The 14,065-nt window shown below is 42.5% G+C and overlaps 2 protein-coding genes across 3 annotated transcripts in view; both read right to left on the minus strand.

Moving 5' to 3' along the window:
* Positions 1-14,065, minus strand: part of RSPO1 (R-spondin 1) — a 115,810-nt gene that overhangs the window by 71,547 nt on the left and 30,198 nt on the right. The window lies entirely within an intron of this gene.
* Positions 3,545-14,065, minus strand: part of C3H1orf109 (chromosome 3 C1orf109 homolog) — a 40,767-nt gene continuing 30,246 nt past the window's right edge. Inside the window, exon 6 of one of the 2 annotated variants that reach the window (XM_051987727.1) lies at positions 3,545-3,674. The gene's annotated coding sequence lies outside the window, so the exon portion shown is untranslated. Of the gene's footprint in view, positions 3,675-4,919; positions 5,551-14,065 lie in introns of those variants that run through there. The other variant, XM_051987728.1, reaches the window with a different exon arrangement.

Here is a 14,065-nt window from a genome sequence, read left to right on the forward strand (position 1 = left end):
AAGCCCTGTGTGAGAGAGACTCAATAAATCATAGAATTGTAGTATCTCTGCTGGATGACTTCCCAGAGGTCATCCTGTTCATCCCCCAGCCCTATTCCTTGAACTGAAAAGCACCATGACAGAATCTACCCTTCTTCCAACCTTTCTCAAAACTCAATGGATGGCAGTCAATCTCCCAGGCCTCTTGAGTGGGGGGCTGTCATTAGCCCCTCTTCAACATCTTTCCTTCCTCCCCAAGGGACTGTGGGTTCCCCCCTCAACCCCAGCCCAGGACTCAGGTCCAGGTCACCCTCTACTGAATAGTCAAGAAGGGACATTCAGTGATTTTTCAGACCCAAGTCTTCACTGTGTTCCCCTGTACCTTCCCTTCCCAAACAAACTCTCCCAAATCCAAGACTAGGAAGTCCAGACAGAAATAGGAAAGAGACAGGTTTCTGTCTTCAAGGATCTAAAGGGCTGAATTGGGATTCAATTTAACAAACAGTACTATATCCCCTGGGGAAGAGGGACAAATTGGACATGATCTGCTTGGCCCTAGAAGGCAGAACTAAAGAATCTGCAGAGAAGCTGATTTTGATTTGATATAATCTAGCATTCCTACCGTGTAGAGCTTTCCAAAAAAAAAGAAGGTGGGATGGGCTGCTCCTGGAAATTGTGAATTTGACATCATTGGACGTCTTTAGCAGAAGCTTCCAGGAAGACCATTTGTCAAGGACACTAAACCTCTCATAACCTTTTTGGTCTCACGTTTCCCTTTGGCAACCTGGACCCCTGCTCAGAATCATGTTTTTAAATTCATAAAATACATAAGGCTAGGAAGGAAATCAATTATCAGAAGGGCAGGTGTTTGGTTTTTTTAATTCGTAGCCCACAGGTTAAGAATCCTGGGTATTGGGTAGACATAGCAGATAAAGCACCAGTCTGGAGTCAAGAGGACTAAGTCCAAATCTTACCAAATCATTAGCTGTAAGACCACAGGCAAACCATTTAACCACCATCTACCTCAGTTTTTTCCTCTATCAAATGGGGATAATAACATCATCAGCTTTCTAGGCTTGTGAAGATCAAATGAGATATTACTTGTGTGATACTCAGCACAATTCCCGGCACATGTTATGTGCTTAATAAATGCTTATGTCCACTAAGATGGCCTGGAAAGCAAACCTAGATGGGGCACTGGTCCTCACACATTACTAGCTATGTGATTCTGAGCAAAAGTAAGAAATAGTGGGAAAAGTCCTGGGTTTGTAGTCAAGGGGCCTGGATTCAAATCTTTATTAGACTACTTACTACCTGTATATCTCTTGAGAAAGTCATAACTTATCTGGACTTCCATTTTCTTCTCTGCACACCATGAGAATATTGGACTAGAGAGCCCGTGATGTGCAGCGCTCTCTGTCTGTCTGTCTGTCTCTCTCTGTGGCTGTCTCTCTGTCTCTTTGTCCCTCCCCCCCCTCGTTTTTCTTTGTCTCTGTCTCTGTCTCTTTGTCTCTCTGTCTCTGTCCCCCCCCATTTTTCTTTGTCTCTGTCTCTCTTTTCTCTCTTCACTGCCTGTGCTTGTCTATCTCTCACACACATACATGTGCTCGCACACATACAACCTTGCCTTTCAGCTCCTGGAAGCTTTTATTGAAAAAAAAATGAAGGGATCCTGAGGAGGGTCATTGCTTTTGTTAAGAACATCTGGCATTCCTATGTCTCTTTTGGTTACAAAGCCCTCCCAATCCATCACTTTCCTATTTGATGCTTCCACCAGCCCTGGGAGGGAGGTAAGTGCTTTAATTCAATGAACATTTATTGAAACCTTCCCATTAAGCACTGGGCATTATGCTAGGGCCAAGGAAGAAAAAAACCAAAAACACAGCATCCCCTGCCCTCAAGATGCTTGCTTCCTACTGGAGACAAAGCTTGGATTATTATCTCCATTCAGACAATTGGGGAAATTGAGTCAGAAAGTCTGGGGATATGATTTGCCCTGTGCCACATAGGTAGTGGGCAGTAGAGTGAATTGTAGTCACTTGGTGTGGATGAAAGAACACTGGGATGGAAGTCCTAAATCCTCACTGTGCTATTCCCTATCAATGTGGCTTTAGGTAAGTCACTTTCCTTTCCCTTCTCTCAGTTTATTCATTTGTAAAATGAGAAGAATTGGACTGGAAGATCCCCAAAGTCCTCTTCCGGTCTAACCTCTAAAAATCTATGAAATACAGGTTGGAAAAAGATAAATGGAAGGGAAAGCAGGGAAAAGGGACTCTAGGTTTGAAGTCAAAAGAAACCTTAATAGTTTTTAATCTACCCCCCTCATCTTTTAGAAAAAGAAAGCCCTGAGAACTTAAGTGACTTTTCTAAAGTCACACAGAAAGGAAGTGGCAGAATTTGGATTCAAATTCAGGTCTTCTGATTCCAAATTCAGTTTTCTTTCCACTGCACATAATTTTATAACATTTCTAGAATTCCTCCTCCCTTCTTTCCCTCCTCCTCCTCTTCCCCCTTGTTCTTCCTCCTCCTCTCTTACTCTCCTCTTGTCTTTTCCTCCTTCTCCTCCTGTCTTTCTCCTCCTTCTCCTCCTATCTTCCTCCTCCTCCTCCTCTTGTTTTCCTCCTCCTCCTCCTCCTGTCTTTCTCCTCCTTCTCCTCCTCCTGTCTTCCTCTTCCTTCTGCTCCTCTTCTTCCTCCTCCTCCTCTGTCTTTGTCTCTCTCTTGATCACTCACACTCTTCTCCCTCTCTTTCCCCTTTCTCCCTCTCTTCCCCCCTCTGTCTCTTTGTTTCTTTCTCTGTTTCTCTGTTTCTATCTCTGTCTCTCTCTCTCTTCCCCTTCTTCTCTCCCTCTCAACCACAAACTCCTTTACCAGCATCCTTAACAAGCTATTGCTAATATTACCTTGGAGGCAATTGGAGTTAGGTGACTTGCCCAGGATCACACAGCTACTATGTGTCTGAGTTTAGATTTGAACTCAAGTTCTCCTGATTCTCTAGCCAGTGTTCTACCCACTGTGCCTTCTGACTACCCATAACAAGCAATTATTTAGATTCCATTTGAAGCCCTCCAGTGATAGGAAGCTCCATTTCACTTTTGGAGAGCTCAGTGTTAGGAATTGTTTTCGGATATGAAGCTAAATTGAGGTTGCTCTTGTAGTTGTCTCAGCTTGCTACTTGCTCCCTTGATGAGAAAAGGAAGGAGGATGGTTCAATTTTGAGGAGAGAAGACAAAGGCTAAAGTTTGCTAGGTCACAGTTGTAAAGTCTAGGAGGAGGCAATTAAGTTTCGATGTGACCTTGGACTTGATCCTTTTCTGATCCAGGTTTCAATGTTCTCCTCTCTTAAATGAGGGACATCTGATGCCATAAGATCCCTTGCTGGTTTTGAGAGTCTGGAACCCTGCCCCTTCTCTCAGTGGTTAAACTCTGTCTCTTCTACATAACCATATATTTACTTAGAGTTCATAGTTGTATTCCTCCCAGCAAGCTCACTGAGGGCAAGAACATAATGGACACTTAATGTTTGTTTGTTGAACTGAATTGAAATGAGAAAAAAACTGGCATTCTTGGGATGCGATAGAAGAAGGCTGGGATGGAGGGGGGAATTGGAGTTGGGGAGGGAAGGAGGTCGAGTGGAAGGAGGGCTTACTTCAGGTCAGGGGAACTTCATCTCATCTTCTTTGTTTTCATTCAGCCCTGGAGAGGGAAAAATGATCTCACAACAACAACCCAGTTTAGATTCTCAGACAGATCCCAGCCGCTGACAGGCTCGCTTCAGACTAAATATAGCTGAGCTATGTCCTCATTCTCCATGGTGGGGAAAATCCACATCCCAGAAAATACCCCCAAATTCATCAAGTCCTCTTTCTGCCTCTGCCAAATTTTGTGTCAAATGGAGTTTAAATCCTCCCCTCGTTGTCAGTGGGGAAAGATTGAGGAGACAGAAAATGACCAAAAGGTGTAAATGAGAGACAGAGACAGAGAGAGAGAAAGACAGAGACAGAGACAGAGACAGAGAAAGAGAAACAGAAACAGAGACAGACAGAAATAGAGACAAAAACAGAAAGAGATACAGAGAGAGAGAGACAGAAAGGCAGAGGCAGACACAGGGACAGGCAGAGAGGGGCAAGGGGAGAGAGAGGGAGAAGAGAGGAGGAAAGAGAAGGGAAGAGAGAGAGACAGAAAGAGAAAGAGGGAAGGAGGGAACGAGGGAGAGACAGACAGACAGAGACAGAGAGACACAGAGAGAATCATATAGAAAGAGAGAGAGAGAGAAAGAAAGAGAGAGAGAGAGAGAGAAAGAAAGAGAGAGAAAGAGAGAGACAGATAGACAGACAGACAGAAATAGAGACAACAACAGAGACAGAAAGAGATACAGAGAGAGAGATAGGCAAAGGCAGACAGGGACAGAGGCAGAGAGAGACAGAGATATAGAGAGGGGCAGGGGAAAGAGAGGGAGAAAAGAGAATAAAAGAGAGGGGAAGAGAGAGAGAGACAGAGAAAGAAAGGAAAAGAGGGAAGGAGAGACAGACTGAGACAGAGAGACACTTAGAAAAAGAGACACACAGAGACAAAGAGAGACAGAAACAGGCAGAGGGAGAAAAGTGATACATAGCAGACAGAAAGACAGAGATTAAGAGCCTAAGTATTGACAGTCCACATAATCTAAAATGAGGGCAGATGCAGATGCAGAATGTAAGTTGTGTAGAAATGTGCCTATATTCCAGAGGATAAAGAATCATAGAATCTCAAAACTGGAAAGGGTCTCAGAAGCTTTCTATTTCAACTTTTACCATTTCAATAAGAATACTAACTAGTATTTACATAGGACTTCAAGATTTTCAAAGGACTTTCAAAATATAATATCAATTGATCCTCAGGTAACAACTCTGGCTATTATTATTCCCATTTTACAGATGAGGAAAGTGAGTCTAAGAGCCATTGAGTCAACAAGCATTTATTAAGCACTTACTTATGTGCCAGGAACTATACCTGAACACTGGAAATATAAATACAAGCAAAAAGACAGTTCTGCCCTCAAAAAGCTGACATTCAGATGGAGGGAAGATAATTTACATTTCTCATTTTAGTGACCCAAGGAAAAGTTATTTAAGCTCATGTCTAGTTCTTTCCAAAAGAGGGAAATAAAAAGGTACTCAGTGTATAATATAAATCAGATATGGGATAGGTGTTTATTTCTTACACACAAAAGAAAAGCTAATAGGAGAAAAGATTCACAACACATGTTGACAAGACAACTTAAAATAAGATTTGCTAACTTATGGCTACTATTATAATTCATCAGGATGCTGATTCTTAACTCTCATCAAAACATAAATGTAGTTTTACAATTGATGCTAGCTCTGCATTTTCCAAACACCTCTGGATCCATGTCTTCTGTTAAATTAGCCAGGCTTGGGTTTATCCTCTAGTTAGTGGTAATTTTCTCCAACAGCTCTGGAATAGTTTTGAGGAACTCTTTCCTGGGGCTCTGTTAGATCAAGATGTCTGGATCGCTTGTACTCACAAGGTTGCCTTTAAGCAAATTCATCTCAGAATGGATATGCATTCACTTAAGATGGGGAAAGAACAAACAGAAAGGATGTAAACCAAAAAACCAGACTGAGGCTTGCCAAGGGAGGACATGCACTTTAAATGCCATGTATTCACACTTGCATGGTGGCTGGGGTGAAAGATGGGGAACACTGTTCTCTATCATCCCTCTGGAGACGCAACTAAAAATGAGAGAGGATTCTAGGCTAAAGGAGGAGGGTTGAAGGAGGGAATACTCCTTCTTAAGTATCCACTAAGTCATTTACTCTAAGGAGACTTCAAAATCTCAAAGTCCTTGAGTACTGAGTCACAAATGGCCCCAAAATTTCCGCAAGGTCCATTGGAATCAAGAAGGGTAATCCTAAGGGCAGCTAGTTGGTGCAGTGGATAGAGCACCAGCCCTGAAGTCAGGAGGACCTGAGTTCAAATGTGGTTTCTGACACTTAATACTTCCTGTGTGACCCTGAGCAAGTCCCTTAACCCCAATTGCCTCAGAAAAAAAAAAAAGAAAAGAAGGGTGATCCTGTGTGTTACAAAAGACAAAAAAGAAAAAAAATTCTATCATTAGGGATCTTGCATTTTTCTAGGCAGGATATAGAAACATAAACAATTACAAATTATGTACAGAGTAATACAAAATTACAAAATATGTACAGAGTAATACAAAGTAATTTTAAGAGAAGATGATTGATTACTTAGAACTACTGTATTACAACTTGACTTTTATAGAAATGTTTTGCATATTTTCACATGAGTTAATTAATTGTGGGTGGGAATATGGGAGAGAACCTAGAACTTAAAAATTATAAAAACAAATGTAAAAAAAATGGTTTTCGAATTGGGGGAAAAACATTAAATAAATAAAAATAATATGCACTAAAAAAAAAGAACTGGTGTGTTAGATGGAAGTTAGGAAGTATAAGAGATGGCTGAGTTCCACTTTGAAGGAAGTTAAAAATGAATGAATGAATGAAAAAGCATTTGTTAAGCATTACTGTATGCTCAGCACTGTTCAGGAAAGACATATTGTACAACCAAGCAAAAGTAGCTTATGTCCTAATAAGGAAAGAGAACACGTATAGGGCAGCTATGGCCAGTGAGGAGTATTTTGGAGAGAGAAGTCAGAGGGAATTCTATGAGACACAGGTGGGCAGGGAGATGATTCAAGATAAGAGGTGGAAGTTATAATTAAAAAAACAAAAACAAAAACAAAAACAAAGATAAAAAGTGGAACCCATGTGATTTCATCTGAGTGAGAACTCTCATTAGGAGTCACAGATCCCAATCATCCACACCTTGGGGGAAGCCATCATGAATTGCCACAGTCAACCTTTTGGTGTCGAGTCTCATGATTAGCCAGGCGAGTCCTCGGGTGACAGATCCGTTCAACAAACTGAATTCCATTTAACGCCAACTTGTTGTTGAGTGCCAGGGATGATGTATTGATTGGTGTACATGGTGAGGGATGGGGGGGGGACATCAGTGGAGCATTGACATTGTTCTTTCTCAAGTCTAGGACGCATACTCTGGATCTGGAGATGAAGGACATGGAGAATCTAGATCATCTAAACCATGGCCTCTGGGACGGTCCTACAAGTCACAGAAAGGAGCCAGGGTTTTTTTCCAGCTTCCCTCTTCACCAGGGTGGCTGATTTATTCCTGGGCTTTTGGGGGGCTGTGAGATGTGGCAGGAAGGGAGAGTGCGAGGGGGACTTCTGCCCCAGGCCAGCACTTGCTGGTGATCTCGGGTGGGCTTTAAATAGCTCTGGGCTGGCCCCAGAATAGTCTTCTCCCCAGAGGCCTGTGGTGGTGCAGGGAGACAGTCAGTAGGCCCCCTCCTAGGCCCTTATCTGCAGCTCAGGCCTCAGGATTTGGGAAACGTGTTTCTACTTTCCTCAGAGTTGGGAAGTAACTAACCCAAAGGAAACCTGTGAAGTTGCTAATGGGATAATGGAGAAAGTATTTATTTATTTTTCCAGCGAGGCCTGCAAGGAGCTGGGGGGAGAGCCCAGGGCTGAGGCCAGGAAAGCAGCTGCAGGTCAGACCGCTGTTAACAGGGATTATGCAAAAATCACCCAACAGACTGTGGGTTTCCAGGAGGTGGGACCCAAGGCAAAGCCTCCATCACTCTTAGAGTCTATTTCCTTCTGAGAAAATAAACCAAGCTCTGAAACCCAAATCCAGGTCAGGGGGATTATCTCCGAGCTTGCCTGGCCAGTATCCTTCCCTTCGAAGAGGTAGCTAAGTGGACAGATAGAGCCCTAAACCTAGCTACAGGAAGAGAGTTCAAATTTGACCTCAGACTGAGTGACTGACAGCAAGTTTCTTAACTCTGTCAGCCTCAGTTACCCTCAACTTAAAATGGAAATAATAATAGTTCCTACCTACTTGTGAGGATCAAACAAGGGAATATTTGTAAAGCACTCATAATAGATGCCAGTAATGGTGACTGGATGACTTTAGAAAAAGCCCTTTCCCTCTCTGGGCCTCAGTTTCCAATTCTGTAAGATTATATTGGTGATATCAAACTCAGATAGAAAAAGATCCTATGGGGCAGATCCTGTGGGCAGCATATTCCCTTAGAAAACCACGAGTTAATGTCATCTATGCTATATTGTAATTTAATTTATTTTCTTAAACATTTACTAATTTGAATCTGGTTGAGGACACACAGGCTGCACTTGGTTGCTAAGAGTTTGAAATTTCTGGACCACATGATATTTCAGGTCACTTCAAGTTCTGGCATTGTGGAATACGATTCTATAGAACTCTAGATCGTAGAATGGCACAGCTTCCAAAGAATTCAAGTTAACAGTTATCCAAAGGGCAACCTCATGATGGATACGAGGAGGTTGCAAAACAATTATCAACCAATAAATATTTGAGAGAAGTGTGCAAAAGATGTCAGCAGAGAGGTATGACTGGAAAAATAAGGTTACAGGAGTTAACAGAAAACTCATAGATAGTCCATATGTTTCCTGGCATCCCAGAGAAAGCAAGGAAGATATCCAGAAGGTTTATTGTATCTCTTCTTGTGCCCCAGTACCTGGCCAAAGATTTATGGGAACATTTACTTATGCTTCCTAGAGGATGGACCAATTCACAGTTCCACCAACGATGCATTAGTGTGCTGCTCTTTCCACAACTCTTTCTAATTTTGATTATTCCAAACTTTTGTCATCTTTGCCAGTTTGCTGGATAAACCCTCACACTTATTTTGGATTTCTTATTAGGAATTTGGGGGCATTCTTTCATATGATTGCTATTAGTTTTCCTTTTTTTTTTTTTTTTTTTTTTTGCATGTAACTAATGGTTGGTGGGAAGGAATAGAAGCTAAGGGTTACTCTCATCCTTGAGTGGGATCAAGGAAGTGGCTTTCTTTTTTAATTGAGACTCATACACTTAGAGTAGGTACAGATGTCTGAGGGGTTCCAAGGCAGCTCTCCATCCACTATACCACACTGCCTCTCTCTTTGAATCTATGCTAAAGGAATTTTACATTGACTTATCTGTATGCATGTTGTTTCCCTCCCTCACCCCCAAGAAAACGTAAACTTCTTGAAATTGAAGAAGCAGGGAATGTATAAACATTTATTAAGCACCTACTACGTGACAGGTACTGTGCTGTACAAATATTATCTCATTTGGGATATATTTTGCTTTTGTACCCCAAAATAATGTGACTTCCACATAGCAGCTGTTCAATAAATGTTTACTGACTCGAATGTAAATTGAATTCTGATTCTCCTCCAGCTTGGGTCCCCTTAGTTTAATTATCTCTGTTTGACTAGGTCAAAACTAGGTTGTAAAAAACAACAACTATATATACACCCAGGGCTTTCTACTTTTTAAAGTTTTCTCTCAAATAATATCATCATTCTCCTGGGAACTAGGAACCCAAATCCCTAGGTCAGAGCTGTGAAAGCTAAGAAAGGTCCTCTCCACCACCAAAGAAATCAGCCAACCTTAGGAAATAAGGACCTGGATTATAATAGTCCACAGAATGCCACTGGCCTTCCAGGAGCTGCTATGATATCACTAAATCTTAAAGCTGAAATGAACCTTAGAGAGACCATTGAATTTATTCTCCACATTTTACAAAGGAGGAAGGCTTAGAGTGAAACTAAGGTTCTTTCTTAAGGTCACACTGTACCTGAGATGCAAAACTAAAACTAGAATATGGATCTTGTGACTTCTTATGATGGACTCTTCATCATATGATACTGGCCACATGGTCAGCTAACCCCAACTTCTCAGAAACTTGTGCTCATATGTGGGGGAATTACCTTTTATTAAGTATATTTCATGTTTTGAGTCCCCATTCCCATTATAAAACACGGAACTTCTGAAGTCAACTCAAATCTAGACATTCAGTTATTAACATGCTAACAGAAAGCCATGCAAACAGCATCATGCTTCAGTAAATAGGTTTAATTAGAAATGTAAGACATTAGAAGCATTCTCAGTTGTCACTGTGCAAATGAGTACACAATCCCTGTACCAGTGGGGAAGGCTTTAGGCTTCAGTATAGTCTGTCATGCTAAACGGTTGGACACTTCTCTTGAGTCCTCCATGATTGTCTTCTTTCTTGGATTGTCTCTCTCTCTGCCTCTGTCTCTTGTTTCTCTCTCTGACTCTATATCTCTTTCTCAATTCCTCTTTCTCTCTTCCACTTCTCAGAACTCATATACCAGAACTTTTCGGTTCAAGAATATGATCAAGTCCTTCCCCGTCTCTCTGCTTTTCATATTTTTCACCCCTCAAGAGAGTCACACACTAATCACAATCCTTGCCTTGTGACGTGATTACCCTAGGCTGATGCAGAATGAAATGCTTAGAATGCCTCTCATTGAGAAATCCTCCTAAGAGAAATTCTTTGGGTCTGGGTTGTTCACCAGACAATGTTTTTGTCTACAGAAATCCATCAAGACTTGTCCACTAAGTACAAAAGGACTGAGGTCTGTTCTGGTGGAATGGCTGCCCTCCTGGATGATACCATGGTTTCCTGAAGGATTAATGTAATGTCAGAACAAAAACCTGCATCAGAAGACATGGGTGGGATCCCCTGGGATGTGTGACTCTGAGCAAATGAGCTTCCTGACTCTGGGACTCATTTGTAAAGTAGGGGAGTTGGATTATATGATCCTCAAGGTATCTTTTGAGCTCTAAATTCTATGGTCCTGCAAATGATAGTGAAGGGACAGATTAAATATAGCACTAGACTTGTTGAGGAAGTTCTGAATTCAAACCCTGCCTTAGATCGTTACTAATTGTAGAGCCCTGAGGAAGTCATTTAATCTCTGTATATCTGAATTTTCCTCATCTATAAAATGGAGAGAATACTAGCATTCTCCCTCCCCCCAGGGTTGCTGTGAGAATCAAATGATATAATGTTTATAGTGCTTTGAAGTTGTAATGTACCACATAAATGCTTATTATTAAGTGGATGCTCTAGCCTCCTCCTACCCTTTGCCATTATCCCCAGCCTAGGCTGTAGTCAGGAGAGGAGTTCTGTGTTCCAGATTGTTCAGCCTGGCTTGCCTGCCTCTCCTGGGAACTAAAAATGGATCTATGCAGACACACACTCAGCTTTGAAGTAACTTGGTAGCTACTGAGTTGCTCCCAGCTTTGGAGGGAACAGGGTGTATGTGTTTGGGGGAGGGCAGAGAGTTACAGAAAAGAAGATCACTGCAGAGGTCAGATTCTTGGCTAGGGTCTGAGGACTGGGTATCCTTGTGCCTTCACCCTCTGCTCTCTGAGATACCTTTCCCAGTCAACATACTTCTCTGTTTCCTTCTATGGCAATTTTTGATCCTTCCTGGTTTCCCACTGTGCATACACCATACTAACTGTTAAATTTTGAAGGGTCTCACCTCTCCCTTCTCTGGCACTCCCCAACTACCAGGAGATAGTCTTCCCCTTCCCCTGTGCCCTAAGTGTGAAGCTCTTTCTACTCAAGAGATTTCAATCTTCTATTCAGATGCAGGCCTCCTTCGCCAAGTTCTGCTCACCACAACTACATTCTATTTCCTTTCCAACATGTGCTCAAAATTTGTCAGCTTAAATTTTTTTCCTGTATTACTTTCCTGTGAATGGGGGATTAGGGGGTAGGGCAGTCCTTTCTCTCTCCATGTTCCTTTTATAGCTTCTTTGCCAGAAAAAAAAATCATTCAACTATAGTTTTTATCATGCTGCTCAAGCAGAGGTGGGTACTTGAGATTTAGGTGAGCTATCAAGAAGAACTTCCTGGTGGATAGGGCTTCTTAAACAGGAATAAGTGGCCCAGGGGACTAGGGAAGCTCCTTTGTTAAAGCTGTTGCCATCTATTCTGGAAGTGACGGGCCCTTCATTGAGGCAGAGATCAGTCCTGAACAAGCTCCTGTCTTGTTCCCAATCCCACATTCAGAGGTTCAATTAATAGGGGAAATCGGGCAATTTAGATAAAGCTGGAAAAGAAGATTCAAGATAAGGAAAAGGTCGCAGCTTTTCCATTTGTAAAATAAGATTGGACTACCAGATGCTCTCAAAGGTCTCTTCTGGATGCACAGACACTAGATTCTGTAATCCAATTCTGTGACCTTCTGTGTCCAAAGGCCCTTCTAGTTCTGACCTTCTGTGTCCTAAGGCCCTTCCAGCTGTGACCTTCTGTGTCCTAAGGCCCCTTCCAGTTCTGACCTTTTCTGTCCTAAGGGCCCTTTCAATTATGACATTTTATGTTCTTTGGCCCCTCTCAACGCTAATTGTTTCTGCCCCAAAAAGCTTTCCACAAGTGTGCATTTCTCCATTGGCTTAGAATTTCTATTGAGGGCAACACCATTCTCCCAGCCTCCCAGGTTCACAACCTTGGAGTCAGCTCCTTGTTCTCACTTCCCATATCCAAACCACATATTTGGACCTTGCCAGTTGCCTTGCTGCTGCAGCCTCTGGACCATCAATCTTTTAGCATCTACCCTGATGCTATACTCTAAGGACTTCCAAATATTCCCATCTTTGGGGCTGCTGCCCTCCTGTAAGAATGATCTCCCTCTATTGGAATATAAGCTATTTGAGGTCAGAGACTGTCTTGCTCTTGTATTAGAATTTCTATACATCGTTCACTGCTCAGCACCCAAGTACTTAATAAATGCTTTTTATCATTAATTCATCCATCTAACTATCCCTTCAATCCAATCCAAACTCCACACAGCAATGTAGGTAAAATACAGGTCTAACTGTGAAGCAGTTAGATGATACTATAGATCACAGTTCACCAGGCTGATTCATCTTCCTGAGTTCAAATCCAGCCTCAAATACTAGCTGTATGAACCTGGACAAGTCACTTATCTCTGTTTGCCTCAGTTTCCTCATCTGTAAAATGAGCTGGAGAAGTAAACATTAGGTCTGTCATCCCAGTGATCAGCAAACACCAGAAGTTTCCTATCACCTATAAGACTAGATATCAACTTGTTCCATATCCTAATCCCTCCATCTCCTATCTTTGCATCTTCCCACTGGCTGTCCCCTATACTTGGAAAGCCCTTTCTTCTCCCCTCTGCCTCTTGGAATCTCTGCTTTCTTTCAAGACTCAGCTCAAGTGCCCCATTTTCACGAGATTTTTTTCTAGTCTCTGGCTGTAGAAGTTCTCTTTCTCTATTACAAATGTAGAATTTTGAGGGCTGGGACTAGTTTTCTTTTGTCTTTAAACCTGATTCTGTGCCCTCAAGAAGTTTACATGAGGTGGGGGGTTGGAGGGACTTGGACACATATAAGTACAGACAAAGTAATTTTGGAAGCAGGCACTAGTAGTGGCTGGGGGTGTTTGTGTGGAACCAGAAAAGGCCCCTCATGGCAGATGTAATGACGAAGCCAAACTTTATAGGATTCTAAGAGGATGAGATGTGAGGGGAAAGGAAGACAAGTATCTCTTTCAACTCCTGATTGGGGTGACTGACATCCTTAAATTGGGGTTCCTGCTTCTTGGAGGCTCACAAGGAAAGAGAAGTGGCTGATCAACAGAACTTAGAGGAGACACAACAGGGTTCATGTTCTCCTCTGGATGGACAGTCTGGTAGTTTATTAAAGGCCGAGGAGAGCTTAGAAATGGAATCTGTTCCTTTTAAACCCTTGCAAATGTCAGGCTGAGCAGGGCCAGGGAGCTCCCTGGGCACGCAAGAGGCCGGCTCCCCGCCAGGCAGCCTCAGGACGAGCGTGCAGGCTGACCTCATGGCTACTCTTAATGAAATTACAGCCCCAGATGGAGAGTTCCAAATGCAAAACTCGAGCAACGTGCTGTATCCTGGGGATGCTCTTGGCGGCCCAGCCTGCAAGATGGCACAGAGACAGCGGGTGTTTTTCCAATTAATTGAATGAGCACTGTTCCATTCCAGATGAACGGAGAAGAAATTGCCTTCAGATGTGACTGAGCTTTGCCATTTTAACTATTTGGGCTGCAACCCAGATTCCCAAAGCCAGAGCTTCCATAGCAGAGCTCACCAATGGGACATTGTTGAAAGGGCTCAGAACTCACAGTTAAAAGACTGGGGCTGGAGTCCTGA

Source organism: Antechinus flavipes, chromosome 3 (genome assembly GCF_016432865.1).
Source record: "Antechinus flavipes isolate AdamAnt ecotype Samford, QLD, Australia chromosome 3, AdamAnt_v2, whole genome shotgun sequence".
Taxonomy (NCBI): Eukaryota; Metazoa; Chordata; class Mammalia; order Dasyuromorphia; family Dasyuridae; genus Antechinus; species Antechinus flavipes.